The sequence below is a fragment of the Rattus norvegicus genome, chromosome 3, assembly GCF_036323735.1.
Source record: "Rattus norvegicus strain BN/NHsdMcwi chromosome 3, GRCr8, whole genome shotgun sequence".
In the NCBI taxonomy this organism is placed as follows: Eukaryota; Metazoa; Chordata; class Mammalia; order Rodentia; family Muridae; genus Rattus; species Rattus norvegicus.
Window position 1 is genome coordinate 156,042,937 of NC_086021.1, and position 16,376 is coordinate 156,059,312.

Here is a 16,376-nt window from a genome sequence, read left to right on the forward strand (position 1 = left end):
GTGCAGTGACATTTTGCTGTTATTGTCGATTCTGCTTCTCATTTCAGCAGCCATCTTGTTTCAGGATTCTAGATCCCCTGGGGCAGGATTTGAGTTTGTCATCATCCGGGACATGTCCTCTGAAGGTAATCTCCCAAATTCCCCCGAGCATCTTAAAGATGGAGTTTCTCCTCCCAGCAGACAGAAGTATATATATGGAGACAGGGGTAAGCACATCGTATGCTCTACCTTGTCCCCCAAAGAAGTGTTAGCATAAATCTGATTTATAACTAGCATGAACTCATTTTGAAAACAACAGATGTGAGTGCCTCAAATCTGGCAGTTTCTGGCTTTATATTAATGGTTTGAAATGCAACCTTCCTAGGCAGCCCTCCAGCAACCAGCAAAAAGTACTGGTCTCTGCCTTGTTTACAGACAGAGTTTGAATACAAACTTGCCTTTGGGCTTCATGTTATTTAAAAATTCAGACTCTGAAGACAAACCAGGCCTCGGGGCTTGGTGAGAACAGTGATGCAAAATCTGATGTCAGGTAATCAGCCAGTCTGACAAAGTGTGCAGGGAGAAAGAGGGAATTGGGGAAGGTGGAGAAAAGGTGAGTGTGTGGTTAGGTACTTAGAATATGTTGGGCAGCTGCTGATCTGGCGCATAGCTGAGTAGCTCTGAATAAACAGCCCTGGGGACTCAGCACTAGGCTGTTAGCCAGTGGATGGTTTATTTTCACTTGTACAAAGGAGAGCATGGCTGGACAAAAGAAAGGAGATTAGGATAAAGAATTGTTACATAGCAGATTAAGAAAGAGAGAGAGAGAGGACATTTGTTGGTTAAAGAGAGAGATTTGTTGTATCTGAAATAATAGTTTTAGATTCTACGAACATCTGCAGTATAATGAAAGATATAGGAAATGCAAGCAGGCACTCTCATTTATCTTAGGATGCTGACGGCACCCAGGTGGAGCTTTTCACATGTGTGTTAGAGCTGACGTGTCTAAATCCTGAACTTGGCATCCTTTCAGGGCATGGATGAAGGGCTATGATGGAAGAAAATTAATAACAGGGGAGTTTATGGCTTACCATCTAGACCACAAATGGCAATCTCTGTGCCAAAGTAACCTCGCCGAGAGGACTGCACCTTGGTGTGGTTGCTTTCTGGCTACAAAGCCAGCCGTGGATGGTTACAATAGGAAATCAATGGCCTAGAAAACCTAAAACACTTGCTATCTCATCCTTCACCGGAAACATGTGCCAGCCTTGTATCCGGCACTCTCACCTTGGTGTTACTTTGTCACTGCTGTCTACAAATAATGCTGGAAAATTCATAATTACCAAAGTGGTGGCAAATGTAAATATGTACAGATATACACATAAGCATGCATATACACAGATAAACACAGGCAAACACCCACACACAAATAAAAACATGCTTGTAACCACTTCCATACAATAAAAGAAGATGTTACAGGGTAGAAGTAGCAAAGGTTTCATCAAGGAAAGACAGAGGAGGGATGGACGAGAGTGCCTCTAGCTTAAACTGACTGCTCCTTCCCATGTGCCAGACACTCATTGCTTCTGCACACATCATAGGCATGTCTGCTTATATAGGAGAGTTCCTGTTTGGTGGTGGTGGTGGGGTGCTTTTCTGGGCATAGGGGTGTGCTTGATCTGAGTGTGGCCATCAAAGGTGAATTGGATTAATCATCCATCAGTGGAAGATAAGCAGGAGTTGTGCCTGCACAGTGCATTTTCAGGACCCTTAGGTGGCCAGAGTTCTAGTGCCTTATCACCTTCCAGAAATGTAGGTGGGACTGAGGTCAGTTGCCTACACCCTATATTGACTCTTTTGCCCTAACAGGCTCCCTGAGTCATTCCCAGATAAACTGCAGGAGCTCACATTCTGGATTCAGAGTCTGAGCCTAGAAGGACTGATGTGCTCAGAGGGACAAAGAAGAAGAGACAGGGCTTAGCTTCTACATTGTTGTCCAGCCAGGGTTTAGCCCAACCGTGTTGGGCAACCAGCCCCATTTTGTCCTGGTGCCCTTTACTTTTGGCAGTGAGATTCTTTGCTGTGCTCCGTGTTTTCCTGTGCTGGATGAACTATCCTGAACTTTGAAGTATCAGAAGAGCAGGACTAATTTAACCTAGAGTCCATGATAACATTGGGTTTTCTTTTTCATTATCTGAAACTGAGGAAAATCTCACACATAAGCAAAGAGAGATGGATTAACCGTTTGTGCTATGCAAAATGGTTTTAATCCAAGTAAATCTTTGTATGGGCACCAACTGCTATAAACAAACAAAGGAAGAGAAAAAAAGAGCCACTTCTTTGTGTTTTCATCTTATAAACTCATAGTCATATGAATACAACCACATTGCTTTACACATACTTACACATGCACATAAAACATGCATGTACATATATGTAATGGTACAAACAGTGTTGGATAGAATGTGGAAACAGTGAGAACCTTCTGAATGACATGCTCACAGCAAAGGTCTGCACTGAGCAGAACGTGGGAGGAACATGGAACACGGATGTCTCCTCATCTCCAACAGAAGGGAAATTATGGTAGAAGGAAATGGGGGTGGTTATAGCAGAGAAAAGGAAGATGCCTTGAGGGGGTAGTGTCATGCTTTCTCCTTGGACTTTTCTTCCACCTTGTAGGGAACAAGCCTGTCTTCAATAGGCCCCTTCTGAGTTAATATTACAGTGTGTCTGATTGCATAATTCATTTTAAAAGAAATTTCAGTGTCTTTAAAAATGTGTGAAGCAAACCATCTCCTTACTGTAGGTGCATTACTGTTGGAAGGCTCTCTGGTAGCCCGTGAGCCTAATGAAAGAGTAGTGTGTTGTGTAATGAGGGTTCAGAGGAACAGTTCATAGCACTCATGGAATGCTTACTGAGAGCCAGGATTCTGTATCTCCTCTAAGTCTCATAGCAACTTTTCATAGTAGGACCCCAGATGTCTTAGTTTCCTTCCCAGTTGCTGTGATAAAATATCCCAACAAGAACAACTTAGGGGAAAAAGGCTCATAATTCTAAGTTACACATAGTCCATCATTGCCTGGAAGTCAAAGTGTCAGGAACTTGAAGCAGCTGGTCACATATCCACAGCCAAGAGCAGAGAACAGTGAGCTAATGTATGTATTCTAGTGCTCAGTTCACTTTCTCTAGTCTTACATATATCAGGATCTCTTGTCCAGGGAATGGTGCCATCCACATTGAATGGATTTCCCCCATTAATTAAGACGATACCCTACAGACGTAGCTTACATAATCAAGACAATCCCTCTCTGGGATTTCTTTCTCAGGTACTTTTAGATTATGGGAGCCTGAAAATGTCAACCAACTATCACATCATGTTATTGTGTCTCAAGAAATTATTCAATTTATTCAAGAAAATTAACAAACATATATACCAGGGACTTATCCATGCTGTCCAGGAACTGCCATTCTGCCACAGAGTTATTATACTCCCCAGCCATGGCAGGGGGTGACTCTTGGTGGAGCCATATTACTACACTGACTACATGAGTGGTTTTTTTTGTACAGTTCTATTCTCTGAACCAGAGCCTGAGATGGCTAGGGCCCAAGTGCAAATGCCTTGATGCTTGGAAGTATTGCTAAAGCATGGAGCAAATGGGGCAATGAGATAACACAGTGAGCAGTATTAACTGGAGCTTGTTTCTGCTGGGAAATTATGGAAGGTGGTGGAGGACTCAGCTTGGGAAGATGAAAAGTTTGGGAGTTTTCCTCACCCCATCCATCATTGGCTGAGTATCAGCTGTCCATATCTGGAACATTAACTCCTTGTTGCTGCCAGCTTCCCCTGGATATGGGAGTAGCATGTCCCAGAGAGGAGAATGTCCTCAAGACTAGGGCTTCAGGTGCTTGATAGAGGACATCCTTTAGCAGAAGTCAAGTCAAGGCAACAGGTCAACATATCAAGTTTTAACCATAAGAGAAAGGTCAGGATGAGAAACTAGGAATTTGAATGTTTCTTTTTCTCAACAAATGTTACTGAGAAACTGGATATCCACATTAAAAAAAGAAACCGTACTTGGAGTCTTCTACTGTACAAAAATGTTGGCTCAAAATGTTAGCTCAAATACATAGGCACAAGATGCAAAACTATAGACTCTTAGAAACATAAAGAGATGGTTGTAGGACACTGGATTTGGCAGTGGTGTCATAGATATGATCCCCAAAGCATAAGTACTGAGGAAAACAAACAGACAAACAAATGAACGAACAAACACATAAAAACTAGACTGAATCAAATTAGACTGAATCCAGGCTGCTGATAGTTTCCATAGGTTGAGGGAAGAGGAGTGTTGCTCAAGGGGTCAAGTTCCAAAATGAGCAGAGGCTTGATGAGCAGAGGTTTGGGTACACAGCAGAAGCCTGATCTATTAATGCCCTGGTCTGTACACTAAAATAATGCTTGAGACTGCAAATTTTCTGTGATGTGGATTTCACCACAATCATGGAAGGAAACACTCTCTAAGCATCTCTGATGTGGAGCCAGATCAGGGTGGACCAGATCCCACGTGTTGCAGGTCATCAAAGAGGTTCATGTCTTTTGAAATCCACATGCAAGAAAGGCTCCTCAGGGTGTTTCCCAATCCCGCATGCCAAAAGTACTAAAGAATGAAAGTAGAAGAGCCAAGGGAGGCAACCAAAGGAAGTTGAGCCTCTCCTCTGAACTTTCACAGAATCAGCGACATTCCTCTATGAAGTGTAGAGTAAGCATTGTCATTTTCTATTCTGGTGACATGAAAGTGTTTAACTTTCTAAAATGTCACAGGGCATGTGACATGTGCATGCAGGCCTAAGTTCTGACTGCCTCACATTCTGGTCACTTTTCCCCACAAGTCAACCCACAATCTCAGTGGCTTCTACGTAGATAATTTTATTTGTGTGTTCATAGATTTGAAGTATGTCAGGTCAAGGCTGGAATGAACTGGGTTGGAACTGATTTTAGTGCCTGTTGAAGTCAAACCTGTAGATCCCCTCCTTCTAGGGTTCAGGCTAGAAGGACAGCAGCTGCTTGATAAGGTTTTTGTCATAACAGCCAGTAGGAGTTTGAGCATAGCTGGCAGAGACAGTGTACCTCTCAGAGCCCCAGCTTACAGCTGGCATGTGACCTGAACCCCTGTTCTATCCACCAAGCAAGTCACAGTGCCAAGACTGACATTGACAAAAACCATTACAAGATAAAAGGCTAAAATGTGTTAATCTACAAAGTGCTGTGGTCAACAATCTGATTGGGCACACACTTCACTGCGGGCACCGCAAATCAGGGCCATTTAAGGGAAAACAAAACTTAGGAAAAATGCTCCAGGACATTAGTTCAGAGCCAAGTCCTACAGACTCAACATTTCTGCATGGCCTGGAGTATTGGACTAAAGGAGGCAGGTTCAGCTGGGAAGGCTAATCTGGCATCAATGTGATTGGCATGTCTGGTATAGAGGAAGTCCAGATTAGCCAAGGGTAAGATAGAGTGACATTTCCAAGAAGCAGGCCCAAGGGGAAAACCTTAATTCAAGTGTCGGATTCCAAAGGTCCCAATTTTTGAAAGAGAAGAGGTATTCACTGCCAAGCAGGTTTCTAGAGAACCTCATCCTGAACCCAACGTACTCAGAAAGTGGTCAGCACTACATTTGAGATGAAAGAAAAAGAAGGAAGAAGCACTGAATAAAAATGAGTGTGAAAAAATGATACCTGGTCTCACCCCATAGACTTCCTCTGTCTGGGAAATGGCCAGGTCCTCAAAAAAACATATTTGATGTCTCCTAATGCAGAATGAGGTACTTAACCATGACCAATGAAGCATCCAGCAACAAAGAGAAGGAGCGAGAACCCTTTGAGTTCTTGCTTTCCTGTTGGGCATACTCTGCTAACGAGTTCTAGAGTGCTGCAGTTTTCAGACATGATGTAGTATTCAGACATTGTCAGAAAGATATACAACTGTGAGCAAATAAACACAGAGACAAAGCAACTGCCTCTTTGTACCCAGACAACTGCATAAGCGACATTCAAAGTAGCTGCCCTTGGCTGGGCACTGCTGTGTTTCAAATAAGATTTGTCCTTCTAAAGCACCTGTTAGAGGTGTGGTCTTTAGTGTGGGAATATCAGGAGATACAATAGACTCTAAGAAGCCTAGAGGGAGCCATCCTTACCTCCATCTCCAGAGGTGCAACTCTAGGAAGACTAAGACGATTTTTGTAGGATCCTACCTTACTTCTCCTAAGAGTGGCTTGTTATAAGATTGATCTTGACTCCTGTGTTATTTTCTGGTTCCTTGTTTGGGAATGCTCTCTTCCTTTCATATATTCTCATGCCATTACCATAACAGCTAGAGCCAAGCCAATGCCAGTGCCATGTCTCAACCATATGAGCTACGAGCTAACCAAACTCTTCCCTTACAGCTCTTCACCTTCAGGTATTTTGCTGTGGTGATAGAAATGGGATGGTACAGGGGCCCATTGTATAGTGCACATTGTTTCATTTAATGAGTTGGTAGACTCTTGCTGTACATGTGCTGTTACGAGGAGACTGTTGTAGATGGCGTCATCCTGTGTGTGTGTGTGTGTGTGTGTGTGTGTGTCACTGTGGATGGTACCATGTTGTAGGTATGTCATATAGTAGGTGTTTTATGCTGTAGGTGGTATCATAATGTAGTGTGTCACACTATGTGTCATGCTATCAGTGTGCTTTTTAAAAAATATGGCAGTGTTTTATGCTGAAAATGGCGTCATTCTGTAGATTGTATTATGATGTATGTTATACTGTAGGTGTGTCATGCTGTAGGTGGTATTATGATGTATGTCATGCTGTAGGTGTGTCATTCTGTAGATGGTATTATGATGTATGTCATGCTGTAGGTGTGTCGTCATGCTGTAGGTGGTATTAGGCTGCATTGTGCCATCAGCAAACAGCAGCCTGGTGGGTGTGTATGCATGTTATGTCTGAGGGCCCAGACTTTCCTAAGTTCATGTTGTGACTCTTCCTTTCTCGGTCATGACCTTCCACGACCCAGAAAAATTATGACTGATTGCAGGCAAGAGGGGAATCTATACATCATTGTAGCATTACATTCTCTGGCATCAAATAGAAGATCCAGCCTTAGTACATTTCTGATTGAACAAAACTCAGGGGTAGAATTCTTTCTTCCCAATGTTTTGTGAGGCTAGAACCTTTCTCTAAGAACTGAGATGGAAGTGATCTCCGAAAAAGAACACTTCAAGAGGTGGCAAAGTAGGTCAGATGTGGTGGCACACATGTTCAACTCATTAGAGTTAATATTAAATATTAATTTGAGAGGCAAAGGCAGAGGGATTACTATGAGTTTCATGCCAGCCAGAGTTACACAGTGAGACCCTGTTTCAAAAAAGAAATAGTAGTAGTAGCAGCAGCAGCAGCATCAGAAGCATCATCATCATCATCATTATCAACAACAACTAGGATGCAGCAAGGTCACAGTCCAGTGGTGATCTGCAGAATGGTTCCATACCGGCTGTGTGGGGCACAGGGAAAGTGGCTTTCTTTCATTTCTTAAAGCTTGCAGAAGGCTTTACAAAAGTATGGCAGACCACATGTGGCCCATATATATACAGCCACCCAATTAGATAAGATGGTGAATATAATTAGATAGATGAAGCAAAGAAGTGCAGGCCAACAGGAACCGGATGTAGATCTCTCCTGAGAGGCACAGCCAGAATACAGCAAATACAGAGGCGAATGCCAGCAGCAAACCACTGAACTGAGAACGGGACCCCCGTTGAAGGAATCTTAGAAAGGACTGGAAGAGCTTGAAGGGGCAATGCCAAGCAACCAGAGCTTCCAGGGACTAAGCCACTACCTAAAGACTATACATGGACTGACCCTGGACTCTGACCCCATAGGTAGCAATGAATATCCTAGTAAGAGCACCAGTGGAAGGGGAAGCCCTGGGTCCTGCCAAGACTGAGCCCCCAGTGAATGTGATTGTTGGGGGAGGGCGGCAATGGGGGGAGGCTGAGGAGGGGAACACCCATGTAGAAGGGAAGGGGAGGTTAGGGGGATGTTGGCCCAGAAACTGGGAAGGGGATAGCAATCGAAATGTAAATAAGAAATACTCAAGTTAAGAAAGATAAAAAAAATTTAAAAAAAAGTATGGCAGAGGATAAGGCCTATTTCTATGGGCTTGGAGAATTTCAGAGAACTTCCAATGATGCTTCACTGAAAATGGGAACTTGAAAGAGAAGAGGATGAAAGGAAATGATGAGCTACAGTGTGTCTCAGCAGCAGCCACCAAGGACTCTAGCGCACACTCAGGGCATGTGCTGTTTGGAGAGGGAGAGACAATGTGCTATTATTCGCTAGAAGTCATTAGGGGATGGTTCATAAATTCAACTGCAGACTTCAGAGGCCTCACAGAGACAGAGTAGTCCCCTAAGGACACATGTCCCAGCCTTTGGGAAGTGTAATATGATAAAGCAGGAATCTGAAGAGGAAGCAGTAAAAGGACCCCCCAGTGGAGTCCCTCAGTGAAAGGTTAAGTTTAAAAGGGGTGCCCTATTCAAGAAGTGAAGGAAATACCTGGCTCTTGTTAAACTCTTAGTCAACACTACATGCTGCTTTAATGACTTCCCAGAATATTTGTACAGGGAAAAATACAGTCCATCTACTGTGTACATCAGGGTCATTGCCAGGTTAGCACCCAGCTCTCCCTCCCACCCAAAGCTAGAGCTGACTTTCAGGCAGAAACAACCCCTTGATGAGGAGGTGGATCTTAAACCTGGAGACCACCCTGACACCTGTGATCACACATACTTCCTTCCCTCCCGCAGGGAATGTGGGTCTTGGCTCTTCTAGTCCTGCTGGACAGAAGTCTTGTATCTCAAACTACTACCTCCGTTAATGATGGCTCCCAGCATGCCTATCTGGGTGTTTGATTTTGGGGTTTTAGAAATTTTTTTATAGGTTCCTTCTTAGCCTTTCAGGTAGTGGAGTTACAGATGTGTTCCACCACACCTGGCAGTCTGAGTCATTAGGAAGTTACGATGGCATAGCCTAAACTGCTGGGCCTTTGGTTTGAACTCATTCTTTATAGGCATGGTCCACAGTGGAGGCTGGGACAGACTGGATCTTGTACTGAAGTATAAGAAGTGATCTGCGAATTAGTATAAGATACCAGAGAGGCACAAAACCTTCCTGCAGTACAAGGGTTTAAGACGTGTCTGGGGAATGGGGAATTTAACTGAGATTAGAACCATATGTATGAGTGGTCACTAGGAAAGGGAAAAGTGAGACTGAGGATCAGAACACGAGACTCCGGTGTGACCAGAAGGCTGACAAATCATCACCATCATTGTCATTGTCATTGTCATTGTTGTCGTCGTCATCGTCATCTTCATCATCATCACCACCACCACCACCACCACCACCACCACCACCACCACCATCATCATCATCATCATCATCATCATCATCATCATCATCTATGAGCAGAGGGGAGCTGGTTAGTACTTACTTTAGTAGTGGCCTGATTTGAAGAGATCATTTTTGTGCTATGTGTGAAATAGTGGATCAGAGTGTATGTATGGGAGGGTAGAAAGAAGGCAGTTACAGTAGCCAGATGTGATCTTGGGTTGTTCTGAGGTAGAGTCTCCCGCATGGACAGATGTGGAGAGGTGGTGGGTAGGTATGCAATACCCATTGAAGTTGTCTCTTTGGGGCTTGCTATTTGTATTAATGTGTGGTGAAGTAGCATCTTAATTTTGTTTCTTGTTGCTGTGACAAAATATCCTGAAGGGGAAGAAAACAATTTAAAGAAACTAGCATCTATTTGGTCACAATTCTAATATTACAAGGAGGGAACAGGGACTTGAATCAACTGGTCACATCGCATCCACAGTCAAGAGCAGAGAACGATGAATGCCCATGTTTAGCCTGCTTTCTCCTCATCATTCATTCTAGGGCCCAGTCCAAGAAATGATGCCACCCACATTCAGGTGAGTCTTCGGGCCTCAGCTAAGCCATCTTTGAAAATCTTCCCCAGATCCACCGATTCTAGACAAATCCTCACTGAGACTCCCTTCCCAGGTGATTCTAGGTTGTGTCAAGAAGACAATTAAAACCAACCGTGAGAGAGAAGTTTTCAGCAGTTTGGGTTGGAGTGTCTGGATATATCTGAATGGGAATATCTGAAAGCAGGTAAGAGAACTATAGGAAACCTAGCCCCAGATGGCTGGTTGTGAAGGGTCCAGAAACCAAGGTTAGTAATGGAATGGTGGCTGCTGCACTGTGCTTCAGCTTCTGAAAAATTGTCCAAGCTTCTCCCCTAGGGCTGCTCTGGATTCTAGGAACTAATCTACATTAGCTTCCTAGAGGCAGGAAAGAATTGAACATACAGGGTAGAACACTGACTTGGGGGACTGATGAGTTAGCAGAGACATGAAAGTCAGAAAAAAACAAAACAAAACAAAACAAACTGGGACAGTAGTAGGAAACTGCAGCCTTCCTCTCCTAGATCTCTGAGTAGACACACAACCCACATCCAGTTTTCCATGTGTGCATCTGCTATGAGAATGTGTGAGCAGGCCCGGGTTCTCCTATATTGCCATGTGTGCAAAGCACAGGGATTAGGAGGAGAGCAGAAATAAATAGGAGCTGACAGCAGGGAGATGGTCCCGTGCTCTGGCAAGCATGTCTGTGACTCTTGTTCCTAGGACACAGCTCAGCAGGGTGAGTGTACAGGATGAAGTGAAAGCCTTATTCAGAGAGGGTGGGTTTCCTGTGGCTTTCCACAAACCGTGACGTGAAGACTGTGGAAGTAAAGGGAAATGGTGAGTGGGTGGGAAGTTCTGAAGGGCAGGAGGTGATGTGTGCCTTTTCAAATGTAGAGACATTGATTACACACGCTTCTGATAAGAAAGTTCACAAGAACACGTCCGTCCTGTTCCAGCACAGGGGCATCTCAGGAATGTGAGGGGAGCCATTCTTGCATGAGTCATAGGGCATAGAGACTTGGTGAGAAAAGCTTGCTTTTAACACTGACCTTCTATTCCATCCGCTTTTTAAAAGAGGGTTACACTTTTGACTCCAGAGGTAAGTGTAGACACTAGAGGTGCCAAGGGTAGCATCCAGAAAAGACCTGAAGGTGCTTTCAGTCTGAGCAAGAGTGGCTAGAGGTCTTTTTCAGCGTGTTCTTGCTGCTTTCAGGGACCAGTATCCAAGGCGTAGGGCTTCAAGAATAGCACATAGACAAGCCAGCAGCCAGGGGTCCTGACCCCCACTCATCCCACATGCAAACAAAAACAGCTGCTGGTTTCCAAACCACTGCTTCTAACAAGTCAGCCCAATCTTCTTTTTCATTCTGTTCTGTTGTGGCTGGCTGGCTGGTCTTCCTCTGAGTCCCTGATTCAGCTGAACGACATCATCCCCTGCGCACAGGTTTCTGAGGGCTCTCTATACATGATGTTTGCTCATTGACTGAATTAAGTGACATAGTCAAGGCCAGTAGTGAAGTGCATTTTTCTTCATTGTAATAATCTCACAGGGAAGGTTAAGGGTTTCTAGTGATAGCTAGTCCACCACTCTAATACCTCTGGCTTATGTCTCATTATACTTGTGATCAGTAGCGCAGGGAAAGTTATTTACCCCACAATAGAAAAAGCAATAGAATATTGTGTTCATTCAGCCTGTTTGGTTATGAGAGACAACCAAAATAGCATCTGCTCTGAAAAAGAAGGATCACACATTATTCTAGGATAAAGAAGGACAATATACAAGACTCACATTGCTCAAAACTTCTTTGGGGGAACAAGTCATTCACACAGAGAAATTTAAAACAATCCATAACATGAAACAACATAGGTCAAAAACACAACCTATCACTTATTGAAGACGTATTTCTCATCACAGCAGGTCTTACTACCTAACAAATCTGAGTGGAAATGGTCTGGCTGGGGCACAACTCAGTTAATAATATACTTAGAGTGCATGCATGAAGCTCTGTGTTGACTCCCCAGCACCACATACAACATACCCATAATCCTCGAACTTGGGAGGTAAATGCAGGAGAATCAGAAGTTTACGTTCTTGGCTATTTTGTGAGTTTGACCCTAGCCTGGGAAACACTGTTTCCCCAAAGAAACAAGGGAAAGAGGAAGAGAGAGAGAGAGAGAGAGAGAGAGAGAGAGAGAGAGAGAGAGAGAGAGAAGGAGAGAGGGAGAGAGAGTAAAAATGAGAATGAGAGGAAGGGCATGTAGGACAACAGTAAGGACCAATCAGATTTAACGAATTGCTTTGTGTTTTACAAAGCTTTGGATGATGCAAGTGATAAGGAATTAAGAGCATTCTAGACTCTTCTCCTACCCCGGAGGCAAAAATTTCTCCTAATGTATCCTGCAAAATCAAACATGCCACAGGATGAACAGAGTATCATGGAAATATTAGTGGTTGAAAGCATTGGCTGTTAAATTTTTCACAGTCCTGCCAAACTCCCTATGAAGTTACCATGTCCAAATCCCTAATCAGCTATTCAGCTGTTACACCGCCAGGCTGGGTAACAGGAAATAGACTGTCAGAGTGGGCATTGCTTGCATTCCTTTGACCATGAGTGAGAGCCCAAGTCACTTTCAGTATTTAAATAAGACATCAGTATTTCTTTTACTATAAATCATTATATTTATCCTCCCCGTGACCTTACAGGCTGTTTGTGTCTTATTTTTCAAATCTACATGTACTTTCAAGTTAAAAAAGGATTCTTGTGACAATTAACTTTCTTAGTTTGTCATTTGTCATCTGAATTTATGAATGCATATTATAATTTATTTAGATATGGTGTCTCACTGTATAGCATAGTTGGGTTGGAACTTAGAATCTTCCTGCCTAGGCTTCTCAAATGCTGGCATAGAAGATTGGACCACCACCCTACATTTCACTTTTAATCAGTTATGTTCACCAACATTTAATAAAATATCCACACTCAATAATCATCCAGGCACCTTTGAGATTTTGCCAACTTTCCAATGCCAAGGCCATGTAGATGTGTTTGACTTTAGCTTTGGGAGTGTCTGCTGATGGAGGAAGATGGTGGATCATCTCTGACTTGATAGTGGCTTCTGAGTATGCAATCTGTGCTGGGTCACCAGGAAAATGTGGCAGACATGAGAAGTATGTCTGGCCTTGGGAGTGCAACATACAGCTGGTCTGGAGTTCTGAAGTCTGTTTTGTTTCCGTCCATTTTCTTAGGAGCTGTAAAACAGGGTTTTCCTAATGAGTCTGTGGTCATTTTCTGTTCTTCCTGGGTGGAGCATAAGAATTCATTTCAGTATATCTTTGAGGGGAATAGCTGTTTGATAGGAGGGGCTTATTTCAGGAGCTGGTACTCTGTGATGATGTGAGTGCATTTGGTAATGAAGGTGACATGATAACAGCATGTCACTGAAGGAGGAGGATCTAGAAATCTGGTCTAGCCTTCCATCTTTCTCATAAGCTCTGATAAATTAGTGATCAACTAGACTTACCTCTCTGGGTGGAGTTAAAAAATAGCCTTCTGAATGCCAGCAGCAAACCACTGAACTGAGAATAGGACCCCCGTTGAAGGAATCAGAGAAAGGACTGGAAGAGCTTGAAGGGGCTCGAGACCCCATATGTACAACAATGCCAAGCAACCAGAGCTTCCAGGGACTAAGCCACTACCTAAAGACTATACATGGACTGACCCTGGACTCTGACCTCATAGGTAGCAATGAATATCCTAGTAAGAGCACCAGTGGAAGGGGAAGCCCTGGGTCCTGCTAAGACTGAACCCCCAGTGAACTAGTCTATGGGGGGAGGGCGGCAATGGGGGGAGGGTTGGGAGGGGAACCCCCATAAGGAAGGGGAGGGGGGAGGGGGATGTTTGCCCGGAAACCGGGAAAGGGAATAACACTCAAAATGTATATAAGAAATACTCAAGTTAATAAAAAAAAAAGAAAAAAATAGCCTTCTATTTCAAAATGTCAAGTCTAGCTTTTCCTACTAATGTATCCTGCGTCCATTTCTAGTAACAGGTGATTAAGAAAGTAACAGGTAGAGTGGAGCACGTTGCTTCTGTTAAAAGTCATCTGATGGAACCTTTCCTGATAAGCTGGCAGGGAAGAAAACTAAAAAGCAGTGTTAACATGTGGCAGCATTTTATATGTTCTTCTTTTGTGGATGAAGACTTTGTCCCACTAGGACTTGATATTTTCCTTTTGTGATGATATGGAAGCAAAAAAAGCATTTATCAGACTTGGTTCTTAGAATTTTAAGTGTGTGACTTCTCCTTAGCTAGGGACATGCCCTATCATACTTCTCCTGAGATGCCACGCAGTGGTAGCTGGTGACAGTGGTATAAAGGTCAGTGGTCCAATTACTTATACATTATACATTGACCACATTTTTGGATACAAACATTCAATAAATTGAATGAGATTGTTCATACATTATTATAAAATATTATAAAATAGGCTTTGTATTAATGGTTCCATGCAGCTTGAGGAAAAGATCGGTGTTCTGTCTTATTCAAGACAAGCTAGGCTAAGCTGTGCTGTCTGATAGGCTATGTGAGTTAAATGCATCTTTGAACTGGATAGCTTGATTGATAGAAGTGTTTGCTGTGTACACACAAAGACCTGAGTTCAGGTGCATAGCATTCATGTAAAAATTCCAGACATGGTGGTACCTGCTTCAATTATAATTCAATGGCTACGGAGATGGGCAAACGAGTCCCTGGGTCTCACTGGTCAGTCAGTCTAGCCAATCAATTACCTACGAGCTTACAGAAAGACTCTTTCAAAAATAAAGTGGAAAGCGATTGATGGAGATAGCCTATATAAACCTCCAGCCCCTCACAGGCAAACAAACTTGCAGCCAAGTGAATGAGACTTAACATTAGGGGGGAAACCTGTAAAACACACACACACACACACACACACACACACACACACACACACACACACACACACACACACACCCACCCCACAGCTGGAGAGGAGGATTGAGAAGCTACAGAGCAATGACCTATAGGCAGAGCTTGATGGAACTGGCTGTGATGATACAGGTATGCAGTTCATGCGTCATTGCCAGGTGGCTCTTCCGTTCCCAGAGGGCAGAACACAGACACGCTATGGACTTTCCATGCTCCCGGAATTACCCCAATTGGTATTTGTTTGTTTAGCATTTCTATCTTTGGCCTCCATGTCCCCTTCTTGGGGGCGGGGATTACCGAGATAATTGCACAGCTGTGCAGACTTCCCCGCAAAGATTGTAAGCTTTCATCCCTCTGTCAGTTGGAAAATACATTTCTCTACTTTGAAAGGGTTGTTCTTGGCTGTGGTTTCCAGCACTTAGCTCTTGTAAAATTGAGATAAAGCACATTGGCGGCCTCAGGACATCTTCGAGCCAACAGTCAAGGACACATCTTGGTGCAGCTTCCCTGAACATCCATGCTAGGATTAGAAGTAGTGTTTCTTCTCTTAAGAATTTAGTGGGAGCCTCTGAAGCATTCAGTTCTGTTCTTTAGCTCCAAGGTGATGTTTATTCTCACCTGGACTTTTTTTGTTACAGTAATTCTCTCTCCCTCTTGTTTTCCCTTTCCCTCTCCCTAACCCTCTTCCTCTCCCTCTCCCTCTCTCTCTGTCTCTCTTTCTACACTCCAGATTTTATTTCCCTCCTGGTCCACCCTCTGACTGTTCCACATCCGCCACCCCCTGGGTCTCCACGCGGATGTCCCTGCACCATCCACTCCACCAGATCTTGAAACTCCCTGGGGCTTCCAGTCTCTTGAGGGTTAGGTGCATCTTCTCTCACTGAACCCAGGCCCAGTAGTCCTCTGCTATATATGTGTTGGGTCCTCATCTCAGCTGGTGTGTGCTGCCTGGTTAGTGATCCAGTATCTGAGAGGTCTTGGAGGTCCAGGTTAATTGAGACTGCTAGTCCTCTTACAAGGTCACCCTTCTCAGCTTCCTGCAGCTTTTTCCTAATTCAACCACAGCTGCTTCTGTTCATTGGTTGGGTGCATATATCTGCATCTGACTCTTTTCAGCTGCTTGTTGGGTCTTTCGGAGGGCAGTCATGATAGGTCTCTTTTGTGAGCTCTCCATAGCCTCAGTAATGGTGTCAGGCCTTTGGGCCTCCTCTTAAGCTGGATCCCCCTTTGGGCCTGTCTCTGGATCTTCTTTTCCTCAGGCTGTTCTTCATTTTCATCCCTGCAGTTCTTTTAGACAGGAGCAATTATGGGTCCGAGTTTTGACTGTGGGAGAGCAACCCCATCCCTCACTTGATGCCTTGTCTTTCTGGTGGAGGTGGGCTCTATGAGTTCCCTCTCCCCACTGTAGGACCTTTCATCTAGGATCTGCCCCTCCAA